Raw genomic sequence first — 14847 nt, 5'->3', positions numbered from 1 at the left:
TCTACGCTCAAGTGCATGCATAGCGCGCAGCTTTGCTCTGGGGGAGGCTGGGGAGGCTGGTGCCTCGGCCACTTCTCAGTACCGCTGCTCTCACTGCCCGGCCTTTCTCTAGGAGTGGGCACGGGCTGGAACTGAAGGCCTGTCTGGCAGGTGTCTGTTTATCCAGAGATCACAACACCACCCGCACCTGGGACAGCTGGGCTGTCTGCCTTCAGCAGCCAGCCTTCCCTTTCTCATTTGGTGGTCTGTGCCCACGCTGTGTGTTCTCATTCTGTAATAACAGGCTTCGGCAGACTGTAAGCGACAACACTGTAAAGATTTGTTCAGTATTCCTCGCCAGTGAGAATTGCAAAATAAAAACTGCATTTTGATTTAAGAATAGATTTGCCCACAGCATTCGGATGGTTAAAACCCTTCGTCTCTGAAGTTGAGCTCCCCACACTGCATGGAACAGTAGGGGTGATGGGGGCAGGCCTGGCCTCTTCAGTCCCAGGCCGGCAGCAGAAACAAAGGAGCTGTCAGTGCGACCCTCCCTGCTGTGCCCAGACAATTTGCTCCTGGAGGTGTCCTCCCAGCCCGCTTTGCTTTTCTGTTCGCTGGGGCTTTGGGAAGAGCTGGGGCAGAAGGGTGCCTGTTTAATTCCTAATTGTATAGAGCAGCTGATCGGTGCCTGCTTGGCTTCTGGAACAAATGAAGCATCGCAGACGTCCTTATTGCGTGCTTACTTAATTGAAAATTTAACAGATGTCAACTGTGACACACAAACACTTTCTCCCTAAGCGAGGGATTAAGACAAATTTCATTTTCCACCTGGCACCAAAACCACGCTATAATGTAGATTGAAAAAGCTTTTCTGCTAGAGAAAAAAGAAGCGAAGGAAGGAGGGAACCGTTCTGATTAAGAATCCTGTAATAACAGAAGAAAATGTTCAGAGGCATTGTCCGGGAAGGCTTTGTGGGTTTAAACCGGTCTGCTTGGCTTATGGCGCCACCTAGCGGAGATGAAGTAGATTTCTCAGGACTGTGGTATCCCCTAGGGGCATGGTCCTAAGGCTGTTTCCTGTTGCCTTTCTAGCTAGTTCTGTAGCCTGGTGCAAAAGGTCACCCACTCTCAAGGACAGGATCCTTAGCTAAATGGAATTTCTTTTGTTTTTTTTTTCTTTTTTGTTTTAACATTTGTTCTGTGTGTGTGTGTGTGTGTGTGTGTGTGTGTGTGTGTGTGTGTGTGTGTGTGTGTGCCTGCTCCTACAAAGTTAGCTAGGGTTCCTGGATATCAAGGCCAAAGGAAAATCAGATGAAAGAAACAGAAGGTCATGCCGAAACAGCCAAACGGCCGAGAGTTTATTTCAGAACTTGCTTATATATAAAAGCAGAACAAAGCATAGCACAGGTGTCAGTCAGCGTCTAACCACAAGACCATCCCGGTCCCTGAGGGAGCCGCCTCCTAACTGACATGCGCTTGCTGCTCAGGAGCAGCCTTGCTTTCCATCTTGAGGTTCCTGAGGGTTCTTGTCAGCAGCATTCTCTCTATTAGGTGGGGTGTTCTTTCTCACGGGCTGAATCAGAAGTCTCTCACAGCTCTCAAGGTTATAGGAAAAAGCAGAGCAGGGAAGCTTGAACTCAAATAACTTCGTTAAATCAGAAATGAGTCCAGATGGAAACTGAGTCACACGTGGGCCCCACGTGTGTTTGTGTGTATTCGTAGGAGAGCATGTGGAGGCCAGAAGACAACTGGCTGGAGACAGCTCTCTCCTTCCACCACGTGGCTCCCAGAGGTCCAAGTCTGGTCATCCGTCTTGGCAGAGGCCAGCATGTCCACTCTCTTTTTTTTTTTTTTTTTTTTTTTTTTTATGTATACAATATTCTGTCTGCATGTATGTCTGCAGGCCAGAAGAGGGCACCAGACCTCATTACAGATGATTGTGAGCCACCATGTGGGTTGCCCGGAATTGAACTCAGAACCTTTGGAAGAGCAGGCAATGCTCAACCACTGAGCCACATCTGGCCTGCAACTTTTTTATCTTTTAAAACAAAATCGTAGTAGCCCAGGATGACCTTGAAATCCTTGTGTAGCTGAAAATGGCCTTGAAATTCTTGTCCTTCAGCCTCCACCTCTCCTGTGCTGGGATTATAGGTGTGCGCCTCCACGCCCTGTTTATGCTGTGCTGGGATCATACCCAAGGTTACCTGTGCATCAGGCAAACAGTCTGCCAACTAAGCCGCACGCCCAGTCTCCTGCGCCCCTGTGAGGTTGCCGACCGTGTAAAGTAGAAGGGCAAGCACTGACACTGCGCTAATAAGCACAAACAACTTTGTTTACTTCCGCCTTTGGGGACTGTCCTGGGCTGGGAGGCACGTTTTCCAATGCATTGGAAAGCTACAGCAGGGCAGATGGGGGTTCCTCCTAAAACTGGACAAATGATGGGGAGCTGTGGGGGCTGTGGTGGAACAGACAACGCTTACCTCCTTCAGCTGCCGGGAGCCTGGGATTTGATCACATCGTTCTGTTAAGGAAACGGACTGTGTGAGGGCCCAAAGTTCGGCAGTCACAGCCCCAGTGTTTTAACACATGATGGATGGGATACACCAGTACAGCCACGACCAAGAGAAAGGTGTGGACCAGGAGCTCATTGCTGACCTCGGGATACGGGGGAGAACTTGGGAGTTCAGGAGCAGGAAAGAAGGAGAACTGGAGTCACCATTTTCCTAGCACTGAGTGGAGAAGCTCAGCCTGGTAGTGCCTGGGTGTGGCCTCCGTCTTTTTCTAGCGTCCTTGTCCCTGAAGTCTATGGGCTCCTCTGCTGAGGGTCCCCAAGATCCAGACTGTAATCAGAGATCATCAGACCCTGCAGCCACGGTCACTTCTCTCCTGAGATGACAGTTAAGGCAGGATTCTCTAAAGCCGTTGTGACAAATGTGGCAGGTGTGGCGGTGAAGTCTGTAACCTCAGCAATTAGGAATCCAAGGCAGGAGGATCTTCAGTTCAAGGCCAGCTTGGGCTTTAGGGTGAGTTCAAAGCCAGAATGAATTGAGAGCCTGTATCCATATAAAAGGTTTACTATTTTCAGGGTGGAGGTAACTCGGTGCTATGACTCTTGTATGGTATGAATCAGGCTCTGCAGCAGCTGGAGGATCATTCTAGAAAGTCACAACAGTGACCCAGGTAAGAAGGCCAGGCTGCAGAGCAGCAGCCTAGACTAGGATGCATGGGGTGGGGGATGGGAAGGGAGCATGCGCTCATATATCCACTGGGAAGGAAGAAACACATGCAACTGTAGGGAAAGACAAAGTTGCGGCCACCACATCAAATTCTGGAGGAAGCCCTAGCCTAGTCTGGGTGCTAGGGGATAGACGCAACAGAGCCAATCGTAGACCCCTCCCTACGGAAGCAAAAGGTGGTGGGTCTGCAGTCACATGACCCATAGAAGTCTTATGGCTTCTGTTGCTATGACAAAACACCATGACCAAAAGCAACTTGGGGAGGAAAGGGTTTATCTCATTTTACAGATTACAGTTTAGGGTAATGGAGCAGAAGCTCAGGGCAGGAACCTGGAGGCAGGAACTGAAGCAGAAGCTATAGACTTACTGGCTTGCTCCTCAACCATTGTGCACTTATAGCATCCAGGACCATAGCCCATGGATGACACTACACAGGGATCTGAACCTTCCCATGCCAATTACCAGCCAAGAAAATGCATCACAGGCTTGCCTACTGCAGTGACATAATGCTTTTGTACACTATAAAGATTTGTCACTCATACTGGTTTAATAAAATACTGATTGGCCAGTAGCCAGGCAGGAAGTATAGGATGGCTACCAGACTAAGAGAATTCTGGGAAGAGGAAAGGCACAGAGGTGCAGTCTCAAGCCAGATACAGAGGAAGCAAGGCAAGAATGACTTACTGAGAAAAGGTACCAAGACACGTGGCTAAATAGAGATAAAAATTATGGGTTAATTTAAGTTGTAAGTGCTAGTCAGTAATAAGTCTGAGCAATAGGCCAAACAGTTTATAATTAATATAACCCTCTGTGTGTTTCTTGGAACTGAACAGCTGTGGGACCGGTCCATCTACAGTCTTTACAGTCCAACTGCTGGGAACATTTTCTCAGTTGAGGTTCCCTTTTCCCAGATGACCATTTGTGTCAAGTTGCCATAAAGCTAGGCAGCACAATTGCCAGTCAGGTGTGAGGAGGTTTGTTCCCATGAACTGATGACCCACACAGGACTCTCACTTTTCCCTCTGCAGTATAATTCCCCACACTGATGTTTCGTGATGTTGAAATAGAGACTGGAGGATCTGTAGTGCTTTCCACATAGTTGGCTTATAGGTGACCTTCATTCTAATGCAAAAACGGCTTTAATGTTTATATTTAAAAGTAACTGTCTGTGTCCGTATCTGGGTGTGGGTATGTTGGTATCAGAGGATTCCCTTGAAGATGAAGTTACTGACAGGTAAGTGCCACTGGTTGTGGGTGATGGGAACAAAACTTGGATCCTCTGGAGGAGCAGTGTTCACTGCTAACCTCTGAGCTATCTCCAGGCTCCAGAAATGTTTCTTTGAGGTCAGCTACCTACCAGACTAAGAGAATTGTGGGAAGAGGAAAAACACAGAGGTGCAGTCTCAAGCCAGATACAGAGAAGCAAAGCAAGAATGACTTACTGAGAAAAGCTTCCCATTCTACATAAAGCTCATCTAGGGGGATTGTGAGGAAATCTGGAGCCCTATTTATGAACCTCATGTAGCCTGCTAATCTCATTCTAATCCCTGCCTTAAAAGACATTAACAACTATGTCTCACGCATGTGTCCGTGCACATTTTAAACCACATCCCTACGGCTGTGGAAGGAGTCAGCATGCGCAGGAGCTCAACAGTGAGGCACTAACAACAAGGAAAAGGCAGTGCTGCAAACAAGCTGGGAAGGAGCAGGGCACAGGCGTCCAGAGCGCAGTGATGTGAGCCAGCGTAAGTGGGGAGAAAGACCCAGTGTGTGGGTTCAGAGTTCAGGTAGAGCAAGGGAGGCAGACACGTGAGAGATGTGGTCCCGTACAGTGTTAGACCTGGCTAAGGAGCCCATTTGGACCAGGGACAGAGTGGCAGCAGGCATAGAAGACTTAGAAAGATTTCCAATGATGTTTTAAAATACTAGTGTGTATTTTGTGTGGAGAGAGCGCTATACACATCTCGTCAGAGGTCAGCTGGTGGGAGTCTGTTTGTCTTCACTATGTGGGTTCTGGGAATAGAACTTGAGTTGTTTGACTTGGCAGCAAGTGTCTCTAACTGATGACCCATCTTCCTCATCCAATCTTGTTTTAATTTTTTGAGACTCATGCTCCAAGCTAACCTCATCAAAGTTACCCTGTGGCTGAGGATAATCTTAAACTTCTGGTCCTCCTGCCTCCACTCCCTTCATGTTGGGATTGCTGGTGTGGGACACCGCACCTGGATTTCATTACTAACTTTTTATAGCAATATGTTGAGATGATAATAGGAGATCTTCAGTCCTCAGAGATGCAAATAAAGGACTGCAGGAACGAGTGACTTGGAAGTTTCAGTGTTACAGCCAACATAATCCCTAGAGGGAGGAAAAGAGAAGCCCTATGGGCAAGCCTGGCACCACCTTTAAGGCCCAGACACAGAGGGGGTGGTCCAGACTGAAGGAGATACAGACACTCGGAACAGATGGGGTGTGCTTTGGCTTAAGGGCAGTGCTGAGGAGCTGGAGAAGTGGCTCGTGGGGTGCTTGCTGTGAAAGCAAGAGGCTCCGAGTTTAGATCCCCAACTCCCATGAAGACGGGCAGACCTGGTGACTCACGTCTGTCATGCCAGTCCTAGAGAAGCAGAGACAGGGCGGTCCCTGCAGACCTTTGCCAGCTGTCCTATGGAATCAAGCTCGCCTCAGAACAGAAGAGAGAGACAGGGGATGCTGAAACACACCTGAACACATATATACAACTATATAAATAAGAAAGAGGAGGGGGAGAATTATTGAGATGGGGAGGAAAACTTAATGAGGTTTGAGGATTAGCCTGCCAAACTGAGTCAGTGTGCTGGGCTTTCTCAGCAGTGTTGTGGCCCACAGAAGCAAGTCCTTGTTTGTCAGAAATGCTAAAACGCTTGGAGAGGATGCTTCTGCAGTTCAATACCTGTGGAGGGTTGAGTAAAAATGGCCTCCATAGGCTCATATAGTTAAATGTTTAATTATCAAAGCACTACTTAGAAGGATTAGGAGGTGTGGCCTTGTTGGAGGCAGTGTGTCATTAGGGGTTTCAAAAGCTCTTCTGTGTGTGCACACGCGCGCGCGCACACACACGCGCGCGCACACACACACACAAGCGTCTCTGTCGCTCTGGCTTACCTGCCCCCCCCCTGCAGATCAGAGTGTAGAACTCTCAGCTGCTTCTCCAGCGCTGAGCCTGCCTGTGTGTCACCATGCTTCCGACCATGATGACTATGAACTAAGCCTCTGAACTATAAACCAGCCCCAGTGAAATGCTTTCTCTTCTGAGATTTGCCACGATCATGGTGTCTCTTGACAGCAACGGGACAGTGACTAAGTCAGAAGAACTTTTCCTTTGGAATTTGGCATTGTCTCATAGTTGTTAAGTCCTAGCCTGACAGAGTTCTCAGGAGCAGGCCAGGAGCAGGGCTCAGAGCACTCTATCGCCCCCTGCTGGAAAACTGCAAGAATAAACTTACCACTTATTCAAGTGAGGTTTTGCCATAGGACTGTCAGCCCTGCTGTCAGACACACTGAAAGCGTCTTTTCTTCCTGTCAAATACACAGACTTCTACTTGCCCACAAGGCAGAATAGTGGAAACTCTGTGTGTCTTTCCATTGGAAATAACCACAATCAAAGGCAGAAAAAATGTCATGACAGCTTTGACGTCACTGGGAAATGGCTGCACGGTGAGCTGTCTTAACTGACTTTCTAGGCTGTAGCATGGAGAGGGGAAACTGACGTAGGACACAGGAACTCCCTGGATTAAAGAGGCAAGGCGGTGAGTCCAGGGAGCTAGTGACAAGGACAGAGTGTCATTGAGAACATCGCTATACAGCGAAGTCCCCAAAGAGATGAGAAGTGCCCTGCAGGTGGTCAGCAGACTGCTGATGGGCACACTGGTGAGGAGCTAGCCGTGCAGGGACCAGTGCCCCGTCTCTCATCGCTGAACGAGCCTGAGCTTCTGTCGAGTGGCAGATGCAGAACACTGTGAGCACTGCTGAGACCGCCGAGCTCCACTTCACCTGCTTCAGATGGGCAGGGATGACGGCACACACCTGCAGTCCACGCATCTGGGATGCTGAAGCTGACATCAAGTTCAAGGCCAGCCTGAGCTCCAGTGAGACCCGCTCCAAAAATAAAAATGACAAATTTTATGATATATATATATATATATATATATATATATATAGTTGCTGCATTTTAGATACTTGACTCGTTGGCCAACTATAAAATAATGTATTGCAGTGGTTATCTCTTGTATTAACTTTTCCTCAGGAGACGTGAACAAATGTCTACTTACCAGAATGGAGCAGCAATGACGGACTAAAGCAAGAACTATATCCACGTCCAACGTGGTGAATGGATGAGTTTATTGGGCTTCCTTATGGGAGCACAGTGAAGGGTTACTTAGAGGACCATGGGTGACCCCCATACAGCTGCATCCCCACAATGCACCCCATCATGAATGATGACTTTGTGGAAGCTGCACTGTGGACAGGACCCCCACCCTGTTAACCGTCCTCTGCCTGTGTGTTCCAGCATCTGCGAGATCGCCTGCAGCCTGGGGGTGGACCAGGACAGAATAATGCTGGAATCCCACCTGAGGGTCCTGCACCCTGAAACACCCCACCCATTCTCCTGAGCCATACTGACAGCACCATCACCCAGGCCTGCCTAGCATATGGGACATTTTGTTGCCATGGCTACCGGGTCATTGTTATCTCTGATTTAAGATGTTGATGGAAACGATCTTGTTATCCCCATAGGAAAAGCCTACTACAACATTATCACAGGGTTAAATTTAAAAACTTAGAATGGTAGCACAAGGTGGGGGGGGGGATTAACAATATGAGTGGTGGCCTAGTGTGATATAGAAATATAAAGACATGTTGGAAGAAAACCTGAGTCCAGTTAATATCAACAATATTTAATTCATCAAGAAAATGGTTCTCAGCGGGGCAGGGTGGCAGATGCCTTTGACTGTAGCACTCAGGAGTCAAAGACAACTGCATGGCTGTGAATTTGGGCCTCAGCTATACTGCAAGTTCCAGTCTGGCCATAGCTACGTGGCAAGACCCTGACTTTAAAATACAAATAAACACAATAACAACGAAGAAGCAAAACCATGGCTTGATTGCCAAGGTAGGTGGAGCTACCTGGTGTACTCCTGCCACTGAGATGGCTCAGCCTGAGAGCTGCTCCTTGGTAAATCCTGACCTTGCAGAAAGCATCTGTGCTTGTGCACACTCACTACACCGAGCCAAGGTGCCGTTAACGCCACAAGCTTTGCTTTGGACCAAATTCTATCACCCAAGTTTAGGCCAAGCTCTGTCACTTTTATTAAACACTAAAACACTGAACTAATTTAATTAATCTAAATAACTGAGAAGAAGACGGAGAGAGAAACAGAGAACAGCAGGAACAAATATGAAGTCTGCAAAGTTCAGTCGTCACACATGCTGACATCAAAGCCACGACTCTCACCCTGGACTAAGAAATAGTTTATTCTGGAGCTATTTTGAGTGACCATGATCTAGGAACATAGATTTAACTTACCCCAAACTCCATGCTTCAACATGGCGGCAGTTACAGTTTTACAGAACAAAGGCAGTCATAAATCAAGACATTTAAAATACACTGTGGGTGCACCAGAGAGGCGGGTCCAGTGAGATGGGGGTGCTATTTAAACCTGAGATGCTGGATGACTCTCACAGCTGCTGGACAGTGGAACCTAGTGTTCTGCTAAGTGAATAGCTTCTAAGAGGTTGTATTTACCACCTAGGTGTTGGTTCAGTTACAGAGTTAAGCTCCAGAAAGTCAAACTAGCCCAAGCTAAAGTAGTCAAGCTCTGTCCCTGCAGGATTCCAGCCTCCCCACAGTGCCAAGATGCCAATCAGACCTCAGTCTGCAGACACACTCTCCCCGTGAGTGCTCGTCACGATCAGACACACCTTCTTTTCAGGAATTTTTGTTGATACACGAAAATATAAATGTCCCTCAAGTGTCCCTTAGAAGTCCATGTGTTGAAGACTTGCTATCCAGTGTTTAGAGGAGATACTCTGAGTGAGGGGCTGGATTCTGAGGCCTCTGACCCATCGAATAGAGGAGTTACAGAGTTACTGGGAGGAAGCGGGTCACTGGGGCTACGATTTTGAAGGATGTGATACCTGCTGATATCTGGGTTTGGAGGGCACCTGCAGAGGGGTTCCAGATTCTTGTGACCCCCGCCCCCAACAAAGACTTGAACAGACAGACACACACAGTTACAGCAATAACAGAAGCACTTTGTTAAGGGACATGACATTCCCAAGACAGGAATGGAGGAGCAAGCTGGGACAGAGAGAAAAAGTTTAGGAACTCCAAGGTCCCACTGGACAAGGAGTTGGGTTTTTGTTGCTGTGGTGCAGGCTTAGTCTCATTTGCATAATGTGGCTTTTCTGTGTATGCATCTGTACCATGTAGTCTGCATTCCACTTCATGTTACACATCTCAGGAGCATCCTAAAGCTTGATGTGTATAATAACGAGCCAAAGGTTACTGTCAGAAATCCTGGCACACCTGAGCCTGCGCCAGGCCACAGGTGGTTTTAGTTGGCCCGGTGGGTAGGTGTGGGAGGTATTCCAACATCCTTTGTGTCAACCTGGTTTCCTATACGCTAAGTTTGTAAGCATACAAGCACACTTGGTACAAGTCTCCATTTTACTTCTCACTCTCCTGTGGCAGGCAGATTCATCACCGACACCCCTCTGCCTCTGTCTTTGACTGTCTCTCTCTGTGTCTGTCAGTCTCTATCCATCCATCTATCTAATCTATCTATCCATCCATCTATCCATCTATCTATCATCTATCCATCTATCATCTTTCTATCCATCTATCTATCATCTATTCATCTATCATCTATCTATTTATCTATCCATCCATCTATCTATCCATCTATCTATCTATTCATCTATATCTATATCTCTTTCCTGGCTGCCATCATGGGAACAGCCTCTGGCGTAGGCTCCTCCTGTCCTGGGGTACAGCCATCCTGGTGCACTTAACCACAGCTACAAACAATGGCGCCAGCGGTGAAGTGACAGCCCTGAGACTGACCTTAAATAAATATCTCCCCTTTGAAACTGTTTTCCCCAAGTGTTTATCATATGGCAAAAGCAAATCAGTATGTAGTCCAAACTTCCCAGTTAAGACACAGGCTGTGACCGAATACAAGTTAATGAAATATGTTTCATTACAACATATTTACTATATGTGTACTGTGCGTCTGAGTGTGTATTGCACCATGTGTATAAGGAGCCCGTGAAGGTTTCAAGGGGCATTACTGGATCACTGGAACAGGAGTTACATATATTCGTGAGCATCATGCGGGTGAACCAACTCTGCAAGAACCACAGGAGATCTTACCCTCTGATCCATCTCTCCATGCCCCAAGAAACGCATTCAGGATATACAGGCCCATGTAATTTAAAGTGAGAATATTGGTAAGGGTGTCACAGGGAGCGCACCGGAGATGATCACTCAGACACAGTAAAATGCAATTGCAAGTCTTTCTTCCGGTTGGCTGGAACGCACTCAGGTATTGGGAACCTAGGTATAGTCTCAAGTGTCTAGAAGCTGGGGCTTCTGAGGGAAGAAACCATGTCCTAGCACCTTGCTGGGCAGTTTGGTTGGCTTCATGTAAGCAAACAGTTGCAGCTAAGTGGTTAGCTGGAGGTGGAGCTTGCACAAACACGACATCCTGACATCGGCTTCCTAGAATTGAGTTTTTCCCATGGGATTCTCCATCAAGGAGATCAAATTCTAGTTAAATCTGACGTGGCCTCAGCAAGATTACAAGTGGAGGGACCTCTGCAGTGCCTTGTACCGGCACAGGACACACCCTCAGGCACATGCTGAGAAGATGGGACCCTGGTCGAGTGCTTGGCTCTGGTACAAACCCTACAGTTGAAGTGTTAGAGCCAGCCACAGGCCATTGCAGAGGTATCACCCTGCATGCCTGGCTACCAGGAGATCTGAACTCTCAGAAAGAGATGCCCTGCCCACCCCAGACCTGTACACAGCTGGTTCACCCGTCCCCGGGGAGTCACGGTCAAGCACTCCCTTCACCATGTTCTTCCTCAAGTCTACACTCCTGGTCCAGGCACGTCCAGTTACAGGGCCTCTTGCAGGTCACTAAAACCACCTTTTCAGGGCCTCATGTCCAAGTCACTTTCTCATTATCATTCAGTATTTGTTCTTTGTTTCCATTTTAAGCCTTCTTTGGCATCCCTTAGCAGGGAAATGATGCCCACACCTGTCAGTATGCAGGCTGGTGCAGGCTGGTGCAGGCTGGTGCAGGCTGGGGCAGGCTGGGACAGGCTGGGGGTGGACTATGGCAGTGGGGACTTTTCCTCCTTAGCATACACTGCCCAAGAGGAAAAGGTCCTTTACTTGGGTTGGTAAGATTGCATTGGCCATCCCATGCTTACCCAGTGAACATAAAACACCCCATACAGCAACAGGATATAGATTATTTTCAAGTACAAGCAACACTCTGAGTCTGAAAACAGTCTCAACATGTGTATAAAGATTCAGGCGATGGCTGGGTGGTGTTGGTGCTCGCATTTAATCAAAGCACTCGGCAGGCAAAGGCAGGCAGATTTCTGTGAGTTCGAGACCAGCCTGGTCTACAGAGTGAGTTCCAGGACAGGCTCCAAAGCTACAGAGAAACCCTGTCTCGAAAAACAACAACAGTAACAACAACAAAAAGATCCAGGTGATGTAGAGTGTTCTTTGCCCACAAAGGAATTACCTTAGAAACCAGTAACAGAGAGATCCCTGAGAACACTTGAAGGATGGGAATGACATAACATGCTTCTAAGGAACCCACAGCCCAAAAGACAAAGGGGAATGTTAAGTATTTAGAACTGAATGAACCTGAAATGATCCTATCCTACACTGATGAATATCTTACATATCACCTTAGAACCTTCATCTGGCGATGGATCGAGGTAGAGACAGAGACTCAATTTGGAGCAACGGTCTGAGCTCTTAAGGTCCAAATGAGGAGCAGAAGGAGGGAGAACATGAGCAAGGAAGTCAGGACCACGAGGGGTGCACCCACCCACTGTGACAGTGGAACTGATCTATTGGGAGCTCTCCAAGGCCAGCTGGACTGGGACTGAATAAGCATGGGTTGAAACTGGCCTCTCTGAACATGGCGGACAATGAAGGCTGATGAGAAGCCAAGGACAATGGCACTAGGTTTTGATCCTAATACATGAACTGGCTTTGTGGGAGCTTAGCCTGTTTGGACGATCACCTTCCTGGACCTAGATAGAAGTGGGAGGACCTTGGTCTTCCCGCAGGGCAGGGAATTTGTACTGCTCTTCAGTATCGAGAGGGAGGGGGAATGGACTGGGGGGAGGAGAAGAGGAGTGGGGATAGGGAAAGGGGAGTGTGGGGAGGGGCAATATTTGGGAGGAGGGGGAGGGAAATGGGAAACAGGGACAGGTGGAAATTTTAATTAAAAAAGAATAAAAATAAAAAAATAAAAAAAAGAAAGAAAATGAAAACAACACATGAGGAGTGTGAGTTGCCACTCACACAATGCTGGGGGAGGTCTGGAGAATCATGAGTCCACATTAGAAAAAAGGACCCAAGGCAATCACCTTAGGATATGTCTTAAGAAATTAAGTCCTTAGCCAGTGGTGGTGGCACACGCCTTTAATCACAGCACTGGGGAGGTAGAGGCAGGTAGATCTCAGTGAGTTTGTGGACAGCCTGGTCTGCAAAGTGAGTTCCAGGACAACCATAACTGTTACAACAGAGAAACTCTGTCTCCAAGGAAAAAGAAAAGAAAAGAAAAAATTAAGTCCTTTCCTTCTAGCCCATTTTCATCCCTTTGTGATTCCCACAAATCTGCAGACCAGTCTCTAGCAGGGACTCCCAGTGGCCACAGTAGACCAGGACTCGGGTAGGCAACACTTATGTCCTTCACTCCTGTCTCTCCAGATTTACTCTTAGCCCTGCCATAGCCTACCTGCAGAAGCCCCCTCCTCCCAGCCCACCTGCACCATCTAGGGACTCCACTACTTGGTGTGGACCCAGGCTCTCTCTAGTTATTTTTCTAACTGCCCTCATTAGCCTTCCCTAGTTCTAGTTCCTTTGTGATACCTGTTGACCCCACACAACCACTCCCTGCCATGGACCCCACAGCCACCATACTTGGCAAGAAACCACACTGAGCAACAGCAACCAAAGAATGAAACACCTATCCAGGAAAGGCAAGAATTGTATGTTTCTTCCAAGACGCTGTTAAAATGCCATAACTTTAGGTGCCTAGATCCCAGTGCCAAGACTCAAACATGAAGAGCCAAGACAGTACGCCTCCTCTGGAAGTCAACAGCCCTACTGTAATAGGCCTTGAGAAAAGTAACTCAGCTGAAGCACAAACAAGGACTTCAACGTATTATGAATACGTTCAAAGACCTTAAAGAGGATATGAATAAATTCCTTAATGAAGACCATGAAAATACACACGATTGAATGAAGTAGTGAAAACATTTCAAGACATGAAAGTAAAATTTAAGAATAACAAAAACAACAAAATAGAATCATCAAGGAAGACCCAAACTGAAATCAAACCAGAAAGCAAAACCTCAGGATGGCAAACAAAAACCTCAGAGGCGAGCGTCCCTCACCAAGAGGTAAAAAGGCACAGAAGAGAAAATTAAGGGTTCTTAAACACAAGTTAGAAGAAATAGATAGCTCAGCCAAAAAAAAAAAAAAAAGGTTATGTCTAAAAATATCCAGGTACAAAACATCCAGAAATGTCTAAGACATTATGAAAAGATCACACGTAGATCACACGTATAAATAATAAGTATAGAGGAGATTGAAGAAACCCTCGTCACAAACACAGAAAGTATTTTTAACAAAAATAATAAAAAATAATTTTTCCAATCTAAGATATCTATCAAGATACAATTAACATACAGAATACCATACAAACAGGAACAGAAAAGAAAATTCCCAAGCTATATACTAATGAAAAGACAAAATGCATAGAACAAAGAAAGGAGATTAAAAGCTACAAGGGGAAAAGATCAAGTCATATCTAAAGGTAGACCCATTAGAATACATCTGACTTTTCAGTGAAGACTCTGAAAGCCAGAACTGCCCAGACAGATGTTCTACAAACTCTAAGAGATCACAGACACCAGCCCAGACTTCTATATCCAGCAAAACTACCAATCCCAATCAAAGGACAAAGAGAAACATTACACAATAAAGCTAAATTTAAGCAATTTCTATCACAAATCCAGCTCTACATAAGGTATTTAAAGGAAAGCTTCAGTCTGGTATTAGCAAAAAAAAAAAAAAAAAAAAACCAGACAGGAGGACCAATGGAACCCAATCAAAGACCTGGATATTAATCTACACACCTTCAAACATCTGATTTTTGACAAAGAAGCAAAAGAAAAAAAATGAAATGGAAAAAAGAAAGCATATTCAACAGATGGTGCTGGCAGAACTGGATATCAACATGTAGACGAATGAAAATAAATCCATATCTATTGCCATGCACAAAACTCAAGTCCAAATGGATCAAAGACCTCAACATAAAGATAGCCACACTGAACC

The sequence above is a fragment of the Chionomys nivalis genome, chromosome Y (genome assembly GCF_950005125.1).
Source record: "Chionomys nivalis chromosome Y, mChiNiv1.1, whole genome shotgun sequence".
In the NCBI taxonomy this organism is placed as follows: Eukaryota; Metazoa; Chordata; class Mammalia; order Rodentia; family Cricetidae; genus Chionomys; species Chionomys nivalis.
This window is presented reverse-complemented; position numbering follows the sequence as displayed.